Genomic DNA, 15,091 nt, shown 5'->3' with positions numbered 1-15,091 from the left:
AAGTTGCCACTCCCCTTGCCCTGCCTCAGTTACTGCAAGAGCATACATCTGGGGATAAACCCTTGTGTGGTAGAGTCAATCCTCCTAGTGAAGATTATGAAGGGAACAAAGATAGGGCCCTTCCACGCTTCAGAGAAAGGTGTTCTCACAAACACTAATTCAGGATAAAAATAAACAGAGGAAATGAACATTTAAAAAGATTAACTCTGAATGATACCTATAAGTTGTTCAATAAGGAAAAGGAGGAGCCAGGGAGTACAGACCAGCACTCGGCTGGATAATCTTGGGTAGGTCACCTAAACTTCTTTGAATCCCTGCTCTACTTAAAGAGAGTTTGGACCAAGGATCTCTTAAGGTTCTTTCATCTATAAAATTCTATGGTTCTAGGATGGAACCATCCTAGAAGGGCCATTCTGTTGATTTCCTAGTCTCCAAGAGAGAGATAACTAGTTTCTGGGAGAGGAACTGACTGCCTTGATGGAGAATTATCAATGCAAAGGTGGGTGAACTTCTTATTTACAGGGGTTCGGACCGTAGCGATGCTTTTGGAGAATTTCCACGAGGGCCTTTTCCTCGTTCTTTAACCTGATTTTACAATTCTCTTGACGCTTTAGGATGGCGGAGCAGGAAGAACCTATTCAGACTGGGATTGTTCACTTCAAGCATCTTCCCCTTCCTTATTATTAGACCTTAAAAAAAAAACAAAAAAACCCGCCAAGAAACAGATCCGAAAGGGACGGCAGGGGAAACTATGATTACGGGATCTCGAAAGGCCTGTAAAATGCGCTTCCGCATTTTCATCTTTTCTTTGGCATTAGGACCTTTTTGAAAAACAGATTTTTGGCGGAGTGGGCCCAAGAATGAGGTTCAGAACAGTAGAGGGGGTGCTGGCGTGGGGCAGCTCCGGATCGGACTCTAGCCGGCCGCCTGGCGGGCTAGAAGCTACAAGGGCGCGGCCGCGGGCGGGCGGGCCCCGGGGAGGGGCTTTGCGGAGGCGCCGCGGCCCGAGCCGAGCGGGGCGGCCGGGGCTCGGCGCGCAGAGCGGCCGGGCGGGCGGTGGCGCTGCGGAGGCGGCGACCGAGGCCGGCGGGCGCGGAGGAGGGGCCCGAGACTGGGGCGGCCGGCGGCAGCCGCCTCGGTGACGACTCCCGGCAGCGCGGCGACCAGAGGAGACCGAGCCCCGGGCCCCGCCGTCGCCGCCGCTCCAGGCTGTCTTCCTTCTCCTCCAGTCTCGGCGGGGGCGTCAGGAATGGGCCCCAACCGCCGCGGGCCCCGCACGCTGCGCCGTCCGTAGGCCCCCCAGCAATCGGAGGTCGGCCGGCCGGCCTCTCACCACCCCTCACCCCAGCCGAACCGTCCCCACCCCAAATCCCCGGGAAGGAAGATGAGGGAAAAGGGCCCGGCGCTCAGCAGCCAGAGCAGCAGCAGCAGCAGCAGCAGTGGTCGGGGGAGGGTGTTTCGCCGTTTCCTCTCAGCCGCCAGGACAAGATGGCAGCGGCCGCGGAGAGGGGCTGAGCCCGGGCTGGGTGGTGCCGCCTGCTGAAGCGCCTGGCTCCCTGTCCCCGGCACGGCCCCGCACCCACCCCGGACATGCTCAGGGCTGCGGCCGCCCGAAGAGGGGAGAGCGCAGGCCTCTAGGAAGGTAAGGGACTAGGGTAAGGGGGCGCCCCCACCCCGCGGCGGGGGTTGGCGGTGGGGGGGCGGAACGGCTCCACCAGCCGCGCCTGCGTTCGGAGGGCCAGCGGGCCCCTCCTCCAGACCCTCCCTGGGCCCGACGCCCCCTAAGCGGTCCGCACCCGTAGCGCGTTCCGCACCCGGATCCGCATCTCCTGTGCGCTCGTGCTCCGCGTTTCCGCCTGGCTCCCTTGGGGTGGCGGATCCAGGCGTCTCCCTTGAGGCCGAGGCGCCCCAGGCCCGAGGCCGCCGGACGCGGGGGGCCGCGCGTGGTTCCTGCGCGCGGTGGCGCAGCCTCCGGGAAGCCGCGCTGGGGCTGGGCCGGGCGGCCCCCGCCGCCCCCTGCCAGGGTTGCGCAACGGCTCTTCCCAGCAACCGAAGTTTTGTTTAGTCCCACTGGTGGGGCGGTGGGGGGGGCTCTTCCCTCCCCGCAGCCCTGGCCGTCACTACGGAGACCTCTTGTCTTTCATTAAGGGGAACAAACACAAACACACGCACGCACGCAACTTGAGCTCCGCGGCCGATGGCTGCGTCCCTGGCTTTGTGGCCCAGTCCCCAGCGTCGTCGGGCGGCGGGTCCGGAGGGTGTCAACTCGAGGGACGTGAGTGCGTGTGATTGTTGGGGAGGAGAAATGTGATCCGCCGCTCCGCGTCCCCGCCGCGGCCGGAGGAAGGCGTGGCGGCCGCGCGGCAGGTCTGTTGCCGGCGTCTCTCGTTACGGTGGCGGCCGCCCGCTTCCCTTCGCGGCGCTGGGAGAACTCGCGGAAAGACTTCGGAGGAGAGAATGTCTGTTTTCCTGTCGGGAGGGAGACGGCTGTTTTAACATGGTATGTAGCTCTCGGCGAAGCCTGTTGTTTCCCAGTCTTATCTCTGCTTGAGGAATTGCGCTGAAGGGTGTGTGCGTAAATTACCTTGGACCTGTTACAGAGCAGTCACAACACGTTCAGTCCTTGAACCGTGTTTTCACAACCTCTTGCTGCCCTGTTAGAATTTATTTTTCCACCTGTCGGTCTCTGCTTCTCATTAAAAGGAGCTTCTGTTAGCAGTAGAGAAGTTTTTCAGATTATCGTCCAGTTTACAGGCAAAGCTCATGGTTGATTCCGTTGTCAACTTTGATGTCTCTCTGGTCTAGGGCCAAAAAAGTTAGCTGGTAAACCAGCCTTTGCCTCTGTTTAGTAGTTTGGTGATTATTATTATTATTATTTTCTATTTTAGGTATTTGCTTGTTAGCTGTAACTTCTGAAGATGAAGGATTTATATTTAAACCGTTTCTGTTTATTTCTAAATTTTAATTACTGGGCGCTATAAAATTTTAAGAGGTTCTCTTAATCAAATTTTTGATGAGAACTTTTAAGCAGGATCGGTGAGTTTTGTTACCCAACTAAAAACATTTTAATCCTGCATTCTCAGTTTTTCAGAAGCTAGGCAAGCCTCACCATATGTTTGATAAGTCTAAATTCTGCTTATGCTTGCAAGTGCGGTGCTAATTTTATACAATGAGCCATGATAAGATTTTGATAGGTCATGATTAAACTTAGGATTTAAGTAAACAAAATAAGACTGGCCCTTTTTGTTTTCTTTAAAAAAATTAGTTTTTATAGTTTTGTTGGTTACCTCATGCCTTCATGCCACTTAAGAGTAATTGAGATGTACCAACCAGGTAAAGTTCCGTGCTTTTTAATCAACAAACTGTTTCTTGGTATATTTATGGGTGTATTCGTGAAGTATAGGGTACTTATTTGTGAAATACAATGGTTGAGGTTTATTTTTTTTCACATTTCTGAAACGTTTTTAATTTGTGTAAAGGTAAAGATGTGCTGATACATTTGTATTTTGGATATTTCATTGTGTGCGGTTCTTTTTTGTATTTATGGGAAAAATTGAATAATTTAATTTGCTCCTTAATTTTTTATACTCTAGGGACTATATTTAAAAATTTTTTTGTGGAGAGTGTTAGCTTAAAACTGTGTTTTAGAAAGATAAAATGAGCTTGAACTCTTGAACAGAGCCAGCCATTAAATGTTTCAGATTTATATTTGGACACTGCTGACTATAGTAGCTAAACATACATATTAGGCAGGCAGATCATAACCTGGTGAGCCAGTCTTAGTTTACTGTCATAATACCTTTTCCATTGAACTTGTCATTATCTTGCTTATAAACCAGTCATTGGCTTCTGGGCATGGAGTTTTAGAGTCACATAAAAGTGGATGATTTTTATGGAATAATTCTTCTTGTAAACATGCTTGAAAAGAAGCTTCAGATCATACTATTTTAATTTTTTGGATGTTCTGTCATGGGTATCATAAAACAAGGTGCAAATTACAGAGGTGGGTTTCTGTAGCTAGTAAGGCAGGGCATGTAAGTATTTGTTGAATGCAGATTATTGAAAGCCCCACCCCCCTTTTTTTTCTTGCAACTTAAAATAGCAGCAGCTGTCAAATGAACTTTTTCATTGAGCTTTGTTTTAAATATTTGATATATCAACATTGAGGGCATCTCTATGGAAGGGCAGATGAAGAAAATGTAAATTTCAGAGTGCTAAAATGCTGTTTCCCAATCCTGTTTCACATCCATTGAATGGAATACTTATTTGAGTGTTTCCATTTGAATGTTAATTTATTCTGGTAACTTTCGAAGTTAATTTTCTTAATATGATGATATGGTAGATTAGAATTGCATTATTGGGGGTTAATTAATTCAAAGTCTTTAAAAATATATAGTTTTCCATTGTAACTTTATGTTTGAATTTGGAGATGAAAATATCATGGCACTATTTAGATTTAAGGGTGTTTTAAGGACCTTTGAATTTTTCCACATTTAAAGTATCTGTCCAGAATTATTCTTGCTTCTTAACTATTAAAGGATATGAGATGCTTTGCTGCATGATAATATTGTTGGTACCGAAAGAGATCTTCATGTGAAGTTTTCTGTGTTTGCAGCTGTCCTAGCTTCCTAATGTCTGAAGTTGAGACTCCCAGTGTGGTATGTTTAACTTGGAAGTTACTTTTGATGACAAACCCTAGAACTTTGTAAAAATCAAGGAACCTATCAGTGTATTTTATTTTAAAAGAACCCCTCCCGGCTCCCTCGTTCCCCCCCCTCCCCCCGATTTGCAGAAACCTTTGTGGTGGGTATAACCTTTTCTGTGTAATACGAATGTAAGTCTAAATGAGTTCTTTGAGATGTCCTTTCTGATTCTGGATTCAGCTGCTTAAAAAATTTATATATATACACACACACATGCATATATGTATATATATATTTGTCTAATACGTTAAAGCATACACTATAAGTTGAATATAGGGCTATAGATTTGGAATAGAAGTTTTAAATTAGTGGAGGATTTTAGGATTAGCCAAAGTCCACTCCTTTTAGTTTGGTTGGTATAATTAAGAATGATTTGGGGAAGAACAGTTTAATATTAGTGCGCTGCTTCTGTAGCTTTGTCACAGCTGTCCTTTTTTTAAAAATCTTAATCACTGTCAGGACAGAACAGATATTTGGAGGATGTATGTTACACATTTTACCCAAATATTTGTTGAATTAGACCTTGACCAATTTAGTGGATCAGGCTGTTCTCCACAGTTGCTACTTAGGCCATGTGTCACTACATAAAGGCAACATGTTGTCTCGATTCTGAAGCATACCACTGAATGCTAGGGTGTTAGAGCTTCTGTTCTCACCACTCCTGTGGAAATTAAAAGAGCTGGATGAGTATTGGAAATACTATATTTTTAGGGTGGCATTTATAGTTTGTGGACAGTTAAGCTGATTTACTTTTGTCTTTCATATTTAGTAGTTAATGGCAAGAAAGCTGTCTTTTTTTTTCTTTGAAAGCTGTCTTTTTCTAATGTAAAAGTCTTTGAAATGAAACAAACCAAGATAATATTTTTTTACCTTAAGTGCATTTTATTTTGATCCAAACAATTTGTCTAATTTTCTGAGTGAGCATTTTTCACTCCTAAGGGAGACTGAGGGGTAGGGAAGGTAGAGGGGAGATACTTCAGAGAAAGCTGGGCTGTGGTGGGGGTGATGGTGAGGCGTGGGTTTCATTGGATTTGGGAGACTTAAGAATTCTGTTTTAAATGTTCAAGTTGCTAGAAACCAGAGTTCTCTTAGTTGTAAAGTCAATGAAATATTGTGGTAGCTTGGAGGAAAGATTATGAATATGGCATTGGCACCTGCCGAATGATCATTCTTGTGAAATAATATGTTTATCATCCTTGACCAGTTTTTAAATCCTCCCCAGCCCCCAATTTATTTTCCTTAAAGTATAATTTAGGGAAGATAAACTTTTTATACAATTTAAAAACAAAGAACGTTACAGGCCTATCTTGAAATTAGAGGTGTGACGAGAAGAGAACATATTGCCATTATGATGAGTTTGATTTATGGGAATATTTTTAGTTTTTGGAGATCCTTAAAAATAAAACTGAAGTGCACTTAATAAGCAAATCTAGGTTTTTCAAAACACAGGCTTCTTTGTCACATGTTTCATTTTTACATTCTAAGAGGAACATCTCTTTTAAAGATTAGACTTCCAGATACTTTTTCGTGTTGCATTTTCTTTCTTGCTTTGTCTTTTTTGTTTGTTTTGTTTTTTTTAAATGAAAAGGTGGTTACACCTTGTTTGTGGAATAGGGAAAAATAGTACTTGGCTCCTCTAAACTATACCTTTTCCTTGATCTAAGTGAAGTGAAGTTACTCAGTCGTGTCCGATTCTGCGACCTCATGAACTGTAGTCAGCCAGTCTCCTCCATCCATTGGATTTTCCAGGCAAGAATATTGGAGTGGGTTGCCATTTCCTTCTCCAGAGGGAATCGAACCTGGGTCTCCCCCAATGCAGGCAGTCTCTTTACAGTCTGAGCCACTAGGGAAGTGAGCATCTAAGTTGTGAAAAACTGGTTATTTAGTATAACTCTTTGGTCACATTCAAAATAAGAGATTGCCAAGGGTGGTCAGATTTAGTTCTTTTTCGTGTAATTATTAATGCTGGAGTACCTTTTCTCATTGGAAAAAAATTGTTTTAAGTTTGATAGATATTGAAATAATCAAATCAGCAGACTATGAATCATTCTCTCCCTCTTTTAAAATTTTGTAATCATGTATTATAAATTATATTTGATTACATATGGATTACCAGGAAATTGTCTTTAGGATTTGATAGAAAATATAAAAAGCTTGGCTTATTAATTGGCTAGTATTTGACTAGCCAGTTAATCCATTTTAGAAATTTTAAAAAGTATTTGATTTACTAAAAAAGCATTTATATTAACTTCAAACTCTTTAATTTCTTCTTGCTTTGTTGCATATTGTTCATAAATAAAATGTTTCCTCCCCTATAAAGCTATTATTTTAAAGGCGTAAAAACTTCATTACCGTATATATTGACTGTGTGTTATCTGTTTAATAATACATCAAGAGTCTTGTAGGTCTGGTAAACTATGCTACTTTAGATAAATAATGCTCGGTCTTACATAGTTAATAAGTTAGATGGACTGATAACACTGAAAATTGAACCTGACTTTCTAGAGACATTTTTTTTTAAAGAATATAATACTTCTGAGGACTTTAAATCTGTAATTTATTGTAACTTTTAATGAGATTAAATAGGGTACAGTGACATAAAACCACAATGAAAATTAGAGGTTATGTGCTAGATAGCCTATAGCTATGATGCTGTTTTTCACTACATTCTCAAAACATGTTTTGGGCCAGTTTCAGTGGAGACAGTACAGGTATCTCTATAGTATATTAGTTATAGTTTTATATTTTAAGTTAGATAAGAGTAGTATAGGGTTCAAAAGTATTAGGTTTTTAATAGGGTTAGTATACTTTAAATCTTTTTTTGTAGCTGGATCATTGACTCTGACCACAAATAAATGAAATTTTATTATGATAGGTAAAACAATGATAAATAAGTATATGAAAATTAGTACATGTTTGAGTGCCCATTAACTGCAAATTACTGTCTATGGATGAAGAGTAAGATATGATAATCTCTGCTTTGAGGAAGTAGATTCTATGAATTTTATTTTTGTGATAATCTTTCCATCAAGTCTAGCCAATTTAGTAGTGTAATAGCCTTATATTGCCTAACAGAGATGTGTTGTGTTATTTAGTCACTAAGTCGTGTCCAACTATTATGTGACCCGTAAACTGTAGCCTACCAGGTTTCTCTGTCCATGGGATTTTCCGGGCAAGAATACAGGAGTGGGTTGTCATTTCCTCATCCGGGGAATCTTCCCAGCCTAGGTATTAAACTTGGGTTTCCTGCATTGGCAGGCGGGTTGTTTATCATTGAGCCACCAGGGAAGCGGTTGAGTAGTGTAATTGCTTTCATTGCCTTATGGAGACATGCGTATGTTAATTTAAATGAAGGAGAGGGTCATTTCTCAAATACGGTTAATCTCATTCTCTTATTCTCTAGTGTTTCATTCTGGACTTGCCCCATTCTTGTATTGCCTGAGCAAGTTATTAAAGGATTGCCTCTTCTAATTATATTATTACTTTCTCAGTTTGGAGTAGGGCTCTCCAAATCTTATTCTTATGCCATCTGTGGGAAGAAAACAGGTGAAAACTGGGTACAGATAGAATTTCGTTTTCAGTCAGTTCAGTTCAGTTCAGTCGCTCAGTCGTGTCCGACTCTTTGTGACTCCATGAATTGCAGCATGCCAGGCCTCCCTGTCCATCACCAACTCCTGGAGTTCACTCAAACTCACGTCCATCGAGTCGGTGATGCCATCCAGCCATCTCATCCTCTGTTGTCCCCTTTTCCTCCTGCCCCCAATCCCTCCCAGCATCAGAGACTTTACCAATGAGTCAACTCTTCGCATGAGGTGGCCAAAGTACTGGAGTTTCAGCTTTGGCATCATTCCTTCCAAAGAACACCCAGGGCTGATTTCCTTTAGAATGGACTGGTTGGATCTTCTTGCAGTCCAAGAGACTCTCAAGAGTCTTCTCCAACACCACAGTTCAAAAGCATCAATTCTTTGGCGCTCAACTTTCTTCACAGTCTAACTCTCACATCCATACATGACCACTGGAAAAACCATAGCCTTGACTAGACGGACCTTTGTTGGCAAAGTAATATCTCTGCTTTTGAATATGCTATCTAGGTTGGTCATAACTTTCCTTCCAAGGAGTAAGCATCTTTTAATTTCATTTTAAGGTACTTTTAAAAATACTGAAATTTCTGGCTATAACTCATTTTGAAACCACTCTTCAGAAGGGATATTATTTGTGTACTTAATTTGTGTAAATCAAGTCTGTCTTATGTTGAGGTCCTTAAAACTAGTCATGCAAAAGGCAAGTGTTGTATTGTGTTTCTCCTATTACCATTGTGTATGATAAATTCTTAATGAACTTTGACAATTTGGTAACATTTTGATATTTTATACATGTGTATTTAAAATGGGATTCGTTTTCTTTTTGGCCACACTGTATATCTTGCAGGATCTTAGTTCCCCGACTAGGGATTGAACCCAGGCCCCCGCGGTGAAAGTTGTGAGTCCTAACCCCTGGACCACCAGGGAATTCTCTAAAACTGTTTTCTGTATGGAAACCTACTCAGAGTGTTAGGGACTATAGCATAATTGGTTTCCTAATAGCTTTTGAGTAGAAAATAGTTGGAATGCTTGCCTTGTCAGTTGCCCTAAGCCTAGTGTGACAGTGCTGGAAGTATTTCTAGTGGCTGCTTTGAAACTTGCAAAATCACTTTAAAAATATCTCATATCTGAAGGTATATCTAGCTTGAAATTGTTTCCTATTATCTGATTGGAAGAAAATGAAATACCTCAATTTATAACCTATTTTTATAAAATAACAATGTATTCCATTGTAGGGGAAAGGTTACATTAAAAAAATATAAAATCATATCTAAACTGTTCTTTGGTCAGAGACCATGTCTCAAAGGTTTTTATATCTCCTCAACTGCCTGCTTGACATTGGGGAGTCAAATATAATTATCATTGATAGTGTGATAGTGAAGTCACTCAGTCATCTCCAACTTTTGTGACCCCGTGGACCGTAGTCTAGCAGGCTCCTCCGTCCATGGGATTTTTCCAGCCTAGACTACTGGAATGGGTTGCCATTTCCTTCTCCAATAAAAGTAGTCATAAACCATAAAAGTAGTCAAATACTGGCATACTTTATTGAGTAGCTTGACTGGTACCTGACGAAGCAATTGTGAATGTATCAAAGACCCATTTGACTTCTCAAAACACTACTTTTCCCCTCACCTTCTTAATTCTAGCAAATGAGTTTGTTTCTTAGGTAGAGGTCAAACAGATATCAACTTTCTGCAGATTTCCAGCCCTTTACTTCAGAGTATAACTTACACCATTACCCATGTTGTTTTTCTGCTACTCTCTCAAGAAAAGAAATACCTCTTTTCCTCCAAGACTACTCCCTATTCTCTTTTGTGGATTTCATCCTAAAATGTTTTTCAGCATCTTGAACCTATCCAGTAACTTCAGTCTCTCTCTTTTTCTTGACCTCTTTTCTTCAGCCTTAAACAGGCATCTTTTAATTGTGCCTCCACAGGTCTGTGGACCTATCTTCCCTACTTGATTTCTTCCGCATTTCTTAATATGTACTCTAGCCTCTACTTGACATTGTAGCTCTCTGTCCATGCCACTCTAGTGAAGTTACTCCCACTAAGCTCTCCAGTAGTTTTCTCTTATTCATGGTTTGTGTATCCCTCCAGATGATTGCATCCAGTCACTATTCAGTTCTGAGCTTCTTGTAGCTTATCTTCTGAATTGTCTCCTGAACTCCCTATTTTTCCTGTACAGGTAGCTCAAACTTAATTGATAATCTTATTTCCAAATTTGTTCCTTTTTCTGCATTTCCTTTTTGGTATTCATATTCATTTTCTATTGTGGTTTTAATGTTTGAAACTTTAAGTCTTAAACTATTTTTTTTTCTGATGAGTGCATTAAAAAAAATACTACTAAAAACAAGACACACAGCCAAAACTGTGCTTTGCAAAACAAAATCTTTCAGTTTTTATCAAGTCTCTTTTTTGGAAATTCATATTAAGAAAATAAAGTATGTATAAAAGCTATATGAAAATATTTACAACTTTATAAATGTGAAAAAACTGGGAAAAAAGCAGTCTAGCAACTTAGATATGCATATGTGGTAGAATATTATGCTGCTGTTTAAAATAAGAGTAAAGATATCCTGTAAGAGAACAAATTGACATCAGGTTATACATGTATTATGATTATAAGCATGTAATAAAGCATACATTAGAATGACTGAAGGAAATGTTTTTGTGCAAAATGTTAAATGTCACAGATTAGTCCACTCATTCTAGCCATCTGATTTCAAGTAACGATAAGGCTTAGTGATAATTTCTACTCTTTGAATTTGCAAGGCTTCTATGAATAAATAACATTTAAGTTGTAACGTTGTAACATGACCATTTTGGCATATTCATCATGTATAGTTAATATGTAATCATTAGTTTTACATCTGAGATTCTATCTAGCCTCTTACGCAATTACCTGAAAAATGGCATGAGGTCAGTTTTGGCCAATAAGAAATTTTTAGTTATTATCTGGAGGATAAATTTCTCATCAGTAAGCTATAACTACTTTGTGGTCATTTTCAAATGATTTAGTGTGTTTTTGTTTTATGCCATGGAATCAGTAGCTAGCCTTAATTTTGAACTTAAAAATTAGGGGGCTTTCCTGGTGGTTCAGTGGTAAAGAATCCGTGCACCTTTACAGGAGACTCAAGTTTGATCCCTGATCCAGGAAGATCCCACACGCAGCAGAGCAGCTCAGCCCCTGGCCACGGCTGTTGAGCTTGTGCCCTAGAGCTTGGGAAACGCGACTTTTGAGCCCATGTGCTGCAGCCAGGGAAGCCAGCTTTCCTCAAGCCTGTACTCCACAACAAAAGCCACTGCAAATAAGAAGCCTGCCCAATGCAAAGGAGAGTAGCCCCTCCTTGCTTTAGCACAGCCAAAAATAAATAAAATAAATTATTTAGGCAAAAATGTGTTAGATAGTACAGAAACTTCAATCTGAATTACTTTCTTTTTTAAAAAATTTATTTTATTGAAGTATAGTTGATGAACAGTGTTGTGTTAATTCTGATGTATAGCAAAATGACTTGTTTATACGTATATATATACATACATATATCATTTTTTCATATTTTCCGTTATGATTTATTATAGGATATTGAATATAGATGTTGAATATACTGTATACCCTGTGGTATATAGTAGGACCTTTCTGTTTACCAATGCTATGTGTAATAGTTTGCACTGCAGTCCCCACTCTCAATTCATTGCCCCTGCCCACTTAACAATTGTGAGTCTGTTTCTTTGAATTAAACATTTTTTGAATTAAACTTTCTTAATCATGTTTTTATCTTTTAATGCATTAGTGTTGTTAAGAAAACTCTTTAGCCAGATAAATCTTGAGTTTTTCTTATCATTGTAATTCTGATACATATAGTTATATGGTATCCTATATGACAGTGTGGCTTTTTACACTGATATAACACATTTTTTTCAATGTTTCTGTGAGCTTGTTGTGGAAGAAATAAATGTTTATGTGACCCTTGCCAAATGGATATAAATCTGCAGTTTTAGTTCACAGCTTATTACATGCAGCCCAACAACGTGTCACTTTAAGAAGTTAGTGGTTAGAGGTAGTCAGAGCCAAACAGAAGCAGTTGTAATAGTTCTAAGAATTCAGCGTCCTCTAAGAGTACTTTTGAGAAGCTGATTGTTTTTCCTCTGTAGGGCTTTATGAATTGCTTTGTTCTTTAGTTTTTTTCTGGCTTTCTTAAGGATATCCATTGTAAATTTCTGCCCTGTCCTCTTCCTCAAATTTGTCATGAGAATAAGAGTGAGATCTTTGTTTTTCTTAATATAGTCTCATTTCTGTTCCTTCTATTGTTTCTCACTTGATACCATAGAGATTCCAGAAGCGCAGGATTTCCTGATGCCATGGTGAAAGATCATCTTCACAAGATGTATATGACATTTAAAATTTGAAACTAAAGTTTCTTTACTTAGAAAAGTATTTGAAGGTACTTCACTAAATTCCTCAAAAAGGACTTTTCTATAAAATGGCTTATCTGGCAACCAGCTATGAAGAGAGAGAACATAATTATAGGGAGAAAAAAAACTATGAATTTAGCAGTGTAGGTCACATCAGGAACATACAGGGTCTTAACATAATTTGGAAAGAACAAGGAATTGACTTTTTTGTTCCAGTTTATTTTTTCAAGCCCTAAAATGTCTTTCATAAGATTTTTCAAAACCAAAAGTACTAAAATCAAGCTTATACAACTGTAAATATTTGTCTCTTCAGCTCTTAGAAATACAAAACTGTTATTAGTGTGTGCATGGTGGTGGGCAGCTACTGTTCTCACTTCACACTAGTTTTTAGACTTGCAGCTCATGTAGTATATATAACTCTTGAGTGATAGTACTCTTAGTTATGTATGAAGAACACTGTACAGAAAGAGAATCTTAAAACTGTTTATTTAGCATAGCCCATAATTTAGAAAATTTTTGTAGAACTTGACCTTTAATTCTATAAATGTTCATTTAGAACTTTGAACTCTTATCTCTTATAAAAGTCTTAACTTGTCAGCAGCATTTTTTTTTCTTTATTTTGGTTGATCAGCAGTGGATGTTTGATCAAATTATTAATCTATGATTCACCTTCCTCTGAATTGTTTCAGAGGTGTTTTAGGTTAGGAGATATTCATGCTTTAACAGTTGGTTACATGGATTTTTGTTTTAATAAGAAAGTTTTGTAGTGATTCTTTTGGGACAGACTTTCCTACAAAGTAGAAAACAATTCATTTGGCTTTCTAGAAGAGAGTTATTTTATTCATAACCTAAAGATGTAAGGCTGTTTAATTTTTCTAATAATCCATTGGTAGGTACTGGCATTAGTAGATATTGTGTGATGAATTTAAGGAAATTTTCTTTTGTACTTGTTTTATAAACTAGATTTGAATTATGAATCTTAAAGTTTATTTCAATAAAAAGAGTTCTTCAGAGGAACTTTTCACTTTTAGTCAGCTTTTCTGTCAATATTTCCATTTCTGAGTTTTGATTTTTACATAGCTTCAAAAAAATCTAGAGATTTATATGCTTTAGAAAATGTAGTTCTTAAATACTGTTTTTCATTAACTCTCTTCTAGCCTTTCTAAAGACTTGTATTGGCAGGGTGAATTCTAGCAGCTTTGAAATGTCCACCGGATCACTTTCTGTTCCAAAAGTTGGAATGTTTTGCTAAGTCAGATGAAGCTTGTTATTTAACATGCTGATTTGTGTTATAGTCAACACATTCCCTAGATGCTTTGTTCACAATACTGCTGGAAAATACCCAAGACTTTAGTGTTTTCAAATAAATGTTTTGTAGGTACCTGAGACAGCAGGTTTATTTTATGAAGCTTTACAATTTGAAGTGGTTCATGTATATGCATTTTCTTACATGAAATATTTTAGCATCAGTAATCTCCTGGATATAATAGGCACAGTGACCTCTTTAATAATATAGATATTAAAAATGGCCAGTGAAGAGTTAAACTTACTATTCACACTGAAAACTTATTTTCTGGCATACCCTGTCTTTTATTTTTAAGAAGACTTGTTGTTTTGTTTTTTATAAATATGTACTTTAAACAAAGTAATTGAAAAATGAAAGCGTGACTAGATACTACTTTTTATTGACTAAATATTGCTAGTCATATAGTTTGATTTTGTAATTCCTGTTGTAGACCCTTGTTTAGACTAGTACTAAGGTTCTCTGTCTTTGAAGAATAAAAAGACTCTCTTATTGTCAATTTATTGGACCACATAGTGAAATACTAAATAGTTTTAGTCTCTGTTGAATGAAGAAGTTACATAATGACCCAAAGCTTGAAAAGCAAGTGTGAATTAAGTAATATATTTTAATGAAAAGATTTCCTGTCACTGCTTATGAATACTTTTTTATTAATGGGGGCACATGATCCCAGGGACTTGCTCTGTGCCTGACAATTCTAGGTGATCTAGGCCATACGCTAGTAAAGTAACGCTCAGAATTTTCCAAGCCAGGATTCAGCAAGTAAACCGTGAACTTCCAGATGTTCAAGCTGGTTTTAGGAAAGGCAGAGGAACCAGAGATCAAATTGACAACATCCGCTGGATCATCAAAAAAGCAAGAGTGTTCCAGAAAAACATCGATTTCTGCTTTATTGACTATGCCAAAGCCTTTGACTGTGTGGATCACAATAAACTGGAAAAGTCTGAAAGAGATGGGAATACCAGGCCACCTGACGTGCCTCTTGAGAAACCTATATGCAGGTCAGGAAGCAACAGTTAGAACTGGACATGGAACAACAGACTGGTTCCAAATAGGAAAAGGAGTACGTCAAGGCTGTATATTGTCACC

The 15,091-nt window shown here is 39.3% G+C and overlaps 1 protein-coding gene across 5 annotated transcripts in view; it reads left to right on the top strand.

Moving 5' to 3' along the window:
- The first annotated feature begins 1,037 nt into the window (after nucleotides 1–1,037).
- HIPK3 (homeodomain interacting protein kinase 3) overlaps nucleotides 1,038–15,091 on the top strand; it is an 83,305-nt gene continuing 69,251 nt past the window's right edge. The window contains exon 1 of one of the 5 annotated variants that reach the window (XM_027562711.1): nucleotides 1,038–1,642. The gene's annotated coding sequence lies outside the window, so the exon portion shown is untranslated. Of the gene's footprint in view, nucleotides 1,643–2,152; nucleotides 2,501–15,091 lie in introns of those variants that run through there. The other 4 variants (XM_027562709.1, XM_027562707.1, XM_027562708.1 and 1 more) reach the window with 4 other exon arrangements.

The sequence above is a fragment of the Bos indicus x Bos taurus genome, chromosome 15 (assembly GCF_003369695.1).
Source record: "Bos indicus x Bos taurus breed Angus x Brahman F1 hybrid chromosome 15, Bos_hybrid_MaternalHap_v2.0, whole genome shotgun sequence".
Taxonomy (NCBI): Eukaryota; Metazoa; Chordata; class Mammalia; order Artiodactyla; family Bovidae; genus Bos; species Bos indicus x Bos taurus.
The sequence above is the reverse complement of the archived record's forward strand: the minus strand, read 5'-3'. Positions and strand labels throughout refer to the sequence as shown.